This window comes from Sapajus apella, unplaced genomic scaffold, assembly GCF_009761245.1.
Source record: "Sapajus apella isolate SASKATOON/1434 unplaced genomic scaffold, GSC_monkey_1.0 scaffold30, whole genome shotgun sequence".
Taxonomy (NCBI): Eukaryota; Metazoa; Chordata; class Mammalia; order Primates; family Cebidae; genus Sapajus; species Sapajus apella.
This window is the reverse complement of record NW_022436970.1, coordinates 7574429-7583426: the sequence shown is the minus strand read 5'-3', so window position 1 is coordinate 7583426 and position 8998 is coordinate 7574429. Positions and strand designations below refer to the sequence as shown.

Here is an 8998-nt window from a genome sequence, read left to right as displayed (position 1 = left end):
ACCCCCTCTACTAAAAATACAAAATTAGCTGAGCATGATGGTGCATGCTTATAATCCCAGCTACTTGTGAGGCTGAGGCAGGAGAATTGCTTGAACCTAGGAGGCAGAGGTTGCAGTGAGCCAAGATCGTGCCATTGCACTCCAGCCTAGGTAGCAAGAATAAAAACTCCATCTCAAAAAAAAAAAAAAGAAAAGAAAAAACTATTTTTAAATGATCAAAAGTAGTATGCGTTTACAGAAACAAAATTTCAAACTCTGTCATGTAAAAGGCAGGTCTTCCTTCTGGTAGTGATACAGGTGGGCTGGGGAAGGTCCCAAACGCCAGTGAGACCTCAACCTCCAGCAGTGTCCAGGCAAGAAGAAATCCAAGGACGAGCTGGAAAATAGGGAAAGCACAGAGATTTATTGCAAAGTGAAAAGTACACACTCAAGAAAGGGGAGTGCAGGCCTAAGAGAGTCACACAATGGTGTTTAGGGCTTTTATCCTTGTAGGTTTCTTTAACCAAGGGGTGAAATATTCATGAAAGTTCCTGGGAAATTTTGAAGCTTTATTGCAATAGTGGTGCCACCCATTTTTATCCCGAATATGAGTGTTCCTGGCACTGTCATGGTACTGGCAGATGTGTGATTTAGTATGTTAATGAGAGTATAATGACCATATCCCGCACCACATTGGGTCCCGTCGGTCTTAGCCAGGTTGGCCCACACCGTTTTTCTCACGGTGCTATCAGTTCCTAGCCCATGCAGCTATTTCAGTAGTTCCCTTTGTGCTAGCCATGTGAAACTGCTGCTTGGAATTTTCTACTCTTCTACAACCAGCCTGTCTTATTCCTGTCTCGTTTTGTCCTCCCCATCCCACCATCCTAGAGGTAAATTAGTCAAGTTTTTGGTTGTGTACTTTCAGAACATTTCTCTGTGTATAAAAGGCAGTGTGTATGCACTGTGTGTGTGCACTTTTGAATTCTGTTCTGTGCTTTGATTCTTGCACTTGATTTCACTGTATGAGGCTGCCTTGTGTGTCATTATACATAATTTATTTAGTCAGTGTCCCGTGGCTGGATGTTTAGGCTATTTGCATTTTTGTCGCTGTTTTGCCACTATGAACACCTCTGTAATAAGTATCCTTTGAATATGCAAATAAGCCACTTTTGGTCTTTGCACTAGTGCTTCTGACCTTGAATACATGAAAATTGACCAGTTTCACCAGTTTGTAGAGGAAAAGGAAGTTGTGAGGGGAGAAAAAGGAGACAATGGATGATGTCATGGCCAGACAGCACAAAGTTTCCTACTAAAGTGTCTTTTGAGAAACAGAGTGGGCCCCCATCTTCTGGAGGTGATGTGACTTCAGTTTCTAAAAACCCATTTGAGGAAAGCCTCCAAAGTCTCCTGTGTTTAATGGAAGAAAACGTGGAGAATATATTTTCTTTATTCTGGGAGAAACTTCTTTTTTGGGGATGTAAATATTCCTCTAGAAGACTGCATTGAAGCTTAGCTCAGGATCCTGGGCTGCAGGTTCAACTGCCTCCTCAGCAGGGCCTCACTGTGCTTGAGAGGAAATACCAGAAGATTCTGTGGACTGGGCTTTAAGGCACCTTGAGTCCATCCTTGAAAGCAATCAAAATATTTTACCCCAAAATATATTTCTTTGACATATTTTGAGATGGCTCCCACAGGGCCAGCTGACTGAAGTGGCCCTGAAAATCTTTACTAATACAAAGGTAAAATTTGGTTTTCTCTTTTGAATGAGACTCTTGTGTAGTATTAATGTGGGGGAAATTTACATCTGCAGAGAATCTCCATTAATGCACCCAGGCTTTCCCTTGTCCAGATCTAAGAGAGATTAACTGAGAGTCTGACATTTTAAAGATCCGAAAGAGACATTTACCATCTATTCTCTCTAAGGGCTGCTACCTACGAGGTTTCATCTACCTGACAGGACGACCTTTCCTAGCCAGGCCTCTTCCTTTCTCCCTCCTTAACCTGTCTCGCCACTAAAACCTGTGTTTCCCTGTGCTGTGAGCCTGCATTCTTTCTGTAACCCCCAGATGGCATATAAGCTTCTATACCCTATTGGAGGTCTGAGTCTTCATTGTGACAGCTCCCGTGTATACATGTCTTTTCTTCTTTTAATCAATCTGCTTCCTGTCAGTGATTTTCAGTGAACCTTCAGAGAGCGGGGGGAAGCTGTACGTTGGCCCCTTCAGTTTGGCACAGGGAGCAGGGCGATCATAGCTTCGCTCTTCTGGAAGCCACAGTTAAGAGAATCCAGGAAATGGATCAGACAGCAAAAGGGTAAGAATTTCTTATCAGCCAGGCTCCTGGCCTCTCAATCTCTCTGTACCATCCAATTAAGTGGGTGGTAATAATCACTGTTTCTATTACTGGAAAGGGGATCCAGATCCAGATCCGATCCAGACCCCAAAAGAGGGCTCTTGGGCCATGTGCAAGAAAGAATTCAGGCAAGTCTGCAGCGCAAAGTAAAAGCAAGTTTATCAGGTAAAGTGGTGAAAGGATAAGCTACTCCACAGACAGAGTAGGATGTTCCTGAAAGTAAGAGGAGGGACGCGTCCACCCTGATACAGTGCTTGTATGTGCATAGGAGAAAAATGGCTCTTGGAGAGATGTGCTCTGCTACAAGGGTTTTTAATAAAGGATTAATTGTCTTAATTACTATATTTTGCAAGAATCGATGTTATTATCTTTAAAGCAACATTAGGAATGCCTTTGTTCTCCCGATATTGGGATGCCTGAACACTTCCAAGTCTGGATCTGTTTTAGTAAACATCATAAATTTGTTCCCTTAACCATAAACATCTAGAGTCTAGGAATGCCTGATTTTCTGAGAATGCAGCCCAGCAAGTCAGCCTCATTTTCTAGCCCTCACTCCAAAGGGAATCGCTCTGGTTCGAACACCTCTGACATATTATTTACCCCCTCCATTTACGAGAAGACCCTAATCCTAAGGGTTGCAGAGGGATGAAAACCCATCTTCCAGAACTTCTTCAGGCTGAATAGGGGCATTATATTCCTCCCTAACTATTAGGGCCCCTTGCATTCAGGGTAGGGCGGAGCTCAGTCAGAAAGTGCTGGTATGGTGAAGGTCGTTCATAACTCCAAGTTCTGACCAAAGCTAATATCTGGAAGATTAATAAGTGTGCAATTTAAGAAAGCGTGGAGTGACCTTATCTTGCATTCTTACACAAAGAGTACAACCACAATATAGTCCACACAGCAAAGCAAAATAAGAAAAATCATTACAAGTAAACTAAACAGAAAGGCTTTCTAAGAACTAGGCAGTTGTTGAACCAAGCCAATATTGGGTTGACTGATAGTGCGTCAGTGGCAGAGATGTGAGTGGCTAAAGTTCTCATAGCCTGGGTAATATTATGTGAATAGTCTATAACATATACACAACATTTGGTTTTCATCAAAGCACAAGTTCCTTCTTGGGCTGCTGTTAAAATGTCCAAAGCCATATGGTTTCGTAAGCCTACCTGCCTGATCTGAGAAGTTTCCTCAGTTAGGAAGGTAAGGGCATGGTGTGTATTATTAAAGGCTGCAGCCCTGTGCTTGGCTAAGGCTTCAGCTTGTAACTCCATACTGACTGTAGCTGCCTGTGGGGAAAATATAGCCATTGGATGGAACCACCAAAATGCTCACTTTTGTCGCTTACAGCGAGCTTTTACAGTTTGCCAGTTAGATGGGAGAGAGCTCAATTTGCTGAGGTTATGTCCTGGGAGATAAGGGCAACCCCACGTACACCTTCCAGTCCAGTTATAAGGTAAATATGGCCAGCCATGAGTTCCACAAGCCCATAACCATCCCCAAGGAGAAGGGTAGGCACTTATTTTTGGCAAATTATTTTGCCATCCCATCCACATCTGGCCTGTTAGAAGAAAGGTCTGATGACATTGTTGAAATGACAGCCATCCATCTGTATCATGGGTTTCAGACTGGTGGTGACTGTAATGTGCCCTTCAAAATCTAGAGGTGCCTTGCCTGTTATCTGCACTTGAACAGCTGTTATTCATCCACGTTCATTATGTAGAGCATACAACCTAAAGTTAGTGTGGAGTTTCACTGTTTTGATTAGATTGAAAAAGTGCCTTCTTGTCTCTTCATAGGAGGGGAAGGGGCTAAGGCTGGTGTGGCCATTGTGATACATGGAAAAAGAAGGGCTATGCTTGTAATGCTCAGTTTCCCAATCATAATAAAACCCCCATAAACTTAGGTGGGCTGGTTGAATATGCCAGGGCAACCCGGAAGTGGAGGAAAGTAGCAATTCTCCACATACCCAGCAGTTCATCTGATTACATAGAGAGGCTAAAGTCTGTGCCTACTCGGTAAATAAGTTACTGTCCACATGATTCCAACTTATACCCAAGAGTAGAATACCAATCCACATCTTTATGTTACCTACATCCTTTTCATTTCTTCTGAACAGGAGTCAGAGGTCACTGATTGGCTTACAGGAACAAAAGGGATCAGTCTCATATTTGGTCGGCCTGTGAGACTTCAGAAGAGACAGGTTTAATTTGAGATAAGTGGACCCTGGTGTTTATTCACAGAAGTTTAACTGCAGTTGGGGTATTAAGAATAACTTGATAGGGTCCTTCCATTTTGGGAAAGTTGATCTGCTGGGGATCCTTCCTCCAATTTTTAATAGGACCAAGTCTCCCAGCTGGGTTATAACAAGATTCTCTTTCTTAGTGGAGGAAGGAAGTCTTTGATTTCCATATTCAAGGAGTGCATTTTGCACTTGTCCTAAGTTGATTGCATAATTCTGCAGCTTGAAAGAATCTGTGTCGCTGGGCATGGTGGCTCACGCCTGTGAACCTAGCCCTTTGGGAGGCCAAGATGGGTGGATCTTGAGGTCAGGAGTTCAAGACCAGCCTGGCCAAGATGCTGAAACCCTGTCTCTATTAAAAATACAAAAATTAGCTGGGTGTGGTGGCACACACCTGTAATCCCAGCTACTCAGGAGGCTGAGGCAGGAGAATTGCTTGAACCTGGGTGGCAGAGGTTGCAGTAAGCCGAGATCGCACCACTGCACTCCAGCCTGGGTGACAGAGCAAGACTCTGTATCAAAAAAAAAAAAAAAAAGAAAGAAAAAAGAAAGTATCTATATCTATTAGGAGGTCTGTAGTTAAGAAAGGCCTTCATACATTACTTCAAAAGGGCTGAGCTGCCGATTTCCCTTAGGGGCCACTCAAACCCATAATAAGGCTACAGGTGATAAAGACAGCCGGGTTTCTGATGTCTCTTGGCATAGTTTAGCAAGAGTTCTTTTTAGAGTTTGATTAGCTCTTTCTACTTTCCCCGAAGACTGGCCTCCAGGATGAGTTAAGGCAGAACTGAATTCCTAAGGCTAAAGATATGTTTTGGATAATTGTCCCTGTGAAAGATGGGCCATTATTGCTCTGCAAGCTCTTAGGTAGCCCAAATCTAGGAATTATTTCCTTGAGTAGAAGTTTAGAAACTTCAATTGCCTTTTCAGCCCGGAGAGAAAAAGCCTCAATCCAAGCGGTGAAGGTATCAATGAATACTAATAAATATTAAAACACTTTGCATGGGAGCATCTGAGCATGGTCTATTTGCCAATCTTCACCAGGCTACATTCCCCTATGCTGAACAGGCCTTACTAGAGGAGGAGGTAAAGACTGGTTGTTTGGGTTATTCTGGGTACATAACTCACAGGCCTGAGTTACCTGCTTTACTGTTTTAAGTAAGCCTTTTCCTATAAAAAGCTGCAACATTAATTGAAACAGGAAATCTCTTCCCAAATGAGTAGAGTTATGCAAATATTTAACTATTTTCCACTGATTAGCACTTGGTATTAACAGTTTGTTGTCACTGATAAGAGAAGGATCTTGAATTAAACCATGACCTTTAGCCCATTCTTGTTCCTCTTTAGTGTACCTAGGCTCTGTCATTACAGTGCCTGAGGGCACTAACATACCTGGAAGTCCAACTGGCTCCATTAACGCTGTTGTCTGAGCAGCTGCATCTGCAAAGGAGTTTCCAGTAGCCACACTAGGGCCTCCTCTTTGATGTCCTCTGCAATGGATTATAGCTACTTCTTTGGCAGAAAAACAGCATCTAATAGATTTAGAATTTATAAGTGATGTGTTATAGGGGAACCTTTAGTAGTTAGGAGTCCCTGTTCCTTCCAGATAGCAGCATGAGCATGAAGTACCGGAAAGGCATACTTAGAATCAGTGTAAATGCTAATTCTTAAGTCCTTATCCAATTGCAGGGCTCTAATAGGAACTACTAATTCTACCTTTTGAGCCTGAGATTCAATCACCTTGTGTTGACTGACAACAGCATACCCAGCTTTCCCATTTCCCTGGTGCACAAAGCTACTTCCATCTGTAAACCATTCTACCTCATTATTATCTACAGGTTCACCCTTGAAATCTGGATGGCTGGAGTAAACTTGCTCTATAACTTGTATACAGGAATGATCTAGCGTGCCTGTGGGTTCAGGCAAGTAGGTAGCTGGATTCAACATCTGGCACACTTTGTCACATCAGGAGCATCTAGCAACAAAGTCTGATATTTCAATAAGTGTCCCCCTGTCATCTACTGCTGTCCTTTATCTTCTAGGACTCCTTGTACTTGGTGTGGGGTTGTCCTAAAGTCAGTTTATTGGCTTCATCTACCAAGAGAGCAGATGCAGCAACTGCCCTGAGGCATCCATGCTGTCCCAAAGTGACATATGCCACTGGTTGGGGACTATCTCCCAACTTCTGTACAAGGACACCGTGGGGGGGGGGTTCCCTGTTTTTCAGCCACATAGAAGAAAAATGATTTATTAAGATTAGGGATTCCTAGGGTTGGAGCTGATCCCAATTTCTCCTTGAGGGCATTAAAAGCTTGTTTACAGTTACAATCCCATTCAAAAGGATCTACATCTGCTTCTTTCAGAGCTTCATATAAAGGCTTAGCTATATGCCCAAATACAGGCACTCATAAATGGCAGAAGCCTGTCATCCCTAGGAAAGCCTAGAGCTGCTTTCTAGTTTGGGGTTTCAGAATGCCCAAGGTGGCTTCCCTTCATTCTGGCAAGATTGCCTGGGCGCCAGGGATTAGGACATATCTTAAGTATTTAATCTCTTGAATTGAAGGTTGGGCTTTCTGTGGTGAGACCTTATACCCATTAGCTCCCAGAAAATTTAGCAACCTGATGGTGTTTTCATCTGAGTCTCTTTTGGTTGGGCGAAATCAGCAGATCATCTACATATTGAATAATAATGCCCTTATTTAATTGTAACATCTCTAATTCTCTAGCCAGTGTATTTCCAGACAGATGAGGACTGTCCCTAAACTCCCTGGAGAAGAACTATAGATTTGTCCAAGTAAATTGAGAAACTAAATGACTGTCAGGGTCAGTCCATTCAAAAGTAAAAATGAATCAGGGTATACTGGAATGCAACAACAACAAAAAAGGCATCCTTAAGATCTAAGATCGTAAACCAATTGGCATTCCCAGGGACCTGGGCTAATAGCATGTAGGGATTGGGCACAGTAGGATGTATGGGAATGACAACCTCATTGACAGCTTGAAGATCTTGAACAAATCTATAGTCTCAATTTGGCATTTTAACTGGCAAGATTGGCATATTACAGGGAGACTCACAGGGCCTTAACAAACCAAATTGCAAAAACCTAGCCATTAATGGTTGGATCCCTCTTTGTTCCTCTGGTTTTAAGGGGTATTGTCTCTTCCAGGGGTATGGGACACCAGGCTTAAGTTGAATGTAAAGTGGGGAAACAGTTAACACTTTGCCTGGAATCTGAGTGTCCTATACTATAGGATCTATTTGGGAGATTACTTCAGTAGGTAAAGTAGATAAGTCCCCTATTGACTTTCCTCCCTTATCTCAGGAAAGGAGGAGGAGTAATCCCTCGTCTGTCTTGTGATGTCCAAAAGATATCACTGTCTGCAGCTGAGTCAAGAAATCCCTTACCAACAGAGGGGTAGAGTACTCAGACATGATAAGAAAGGCATGTGAGAAAACCAAAGTCCCTGAAAACAGCTTAGATGATAGGTCGAATGGCATCTATGGGCTTGTCCATTTATCCCCATGACCATACAGTTTTGGGGTGACAGGCTCATTATAATGGGTCAAAACAGAGTAAGCAGCGCCTGTGTCCAGGAGAAAATTAATATTCCTACCTGCGACATCAAGGGTTGCCTGAGGCTCCTGGGGATACGTCTAGCTGTCTGATGGGAGCTGTGGCCCAAAGTCTCAGGCCCCATCACACTTGGGCTTGCCTGGCTATTTCAGCCATTATTGGTTCAGGTACTGATGGCTCCCTGTGGAACACTGGGCAGTTGCTCTTCCAATGGCCAGTTTTCTTATAATGTGCACACTGATTTATGCCCTAGGCATGGTAACTTGGATGCCCAGTTTTGGGCTTCCCACCTTTCAGCTTCCCTTGTTCAGGCCAAGAGCCAGGAGGGCAATCCCATGTAGGAGGTGAGCTTAAGGCTGCAGCCAAGAGCTGCACCTTGTGGCACGTCCTTCTTGCTCTTTTTGTTTCCTTTGCTTTGTCCCTGTTATTAAGAACTAAAAACGCCATACCCAAAAGCTGTTCCATAGGAGTTTGGGCACCCATAGCTGCTTTTTGTAGTTTCCTATGAATATCAGGGGCAGACGGGATTTTACAAAAATATACTACTGAAAGGGTTTGTCCTTCCCTTGAGGCAGGATCAGTGGTAGTATATTTCTTGATTGCCTTAACTAAATGCCCTTGAAACAAAGCTGGATTCTCATCTTTGCTGTGAGAAACTTCCTTAGCCTTTTCGTAGTTAAGAAGATTTTGCATATATTTCTTTATCCCTTCCAACAAACAAGTGATCCTATGATCTCTTCTCCCTGAGTCCTCACTGCCATTCTGATAGTTCTACATTGGATCTCAATCTGGAACTGCTATACCTCCTGCCTGATATGTGTGTGTGTGTGTGTGTGTGTGTGTGTGTGTGTGTGTG

At 43.2% G+C, this 8998-nt stretch overlaps 1 long non-coding RNA gene across 2 annotated transcripts in view; it reads left to right on the top strand.

Moving 5' to 3' along the window:
• The first annotated feature begins 200 nt into the window (after window positions 1-200).
• The window catches only part of LOC116561743, a 119887-nt gene continuing 111089 nt past the window's right edge, over window positions 201-8998 (top strand). The window contains exons 1-2 of one of the 2 annotated variants that reach the window (XR_004273581.1): window positions 201-869; window positions 2150-2292. This is a non-coding gene — a long non-coding RNA (uncharacterized LOC116561743). Of the gene's footprint in view, window positions 2293-8998 lie in introns of both variants that reach the window. The other variant, XR_004273580.1, reaches the window with a different exon arrangement.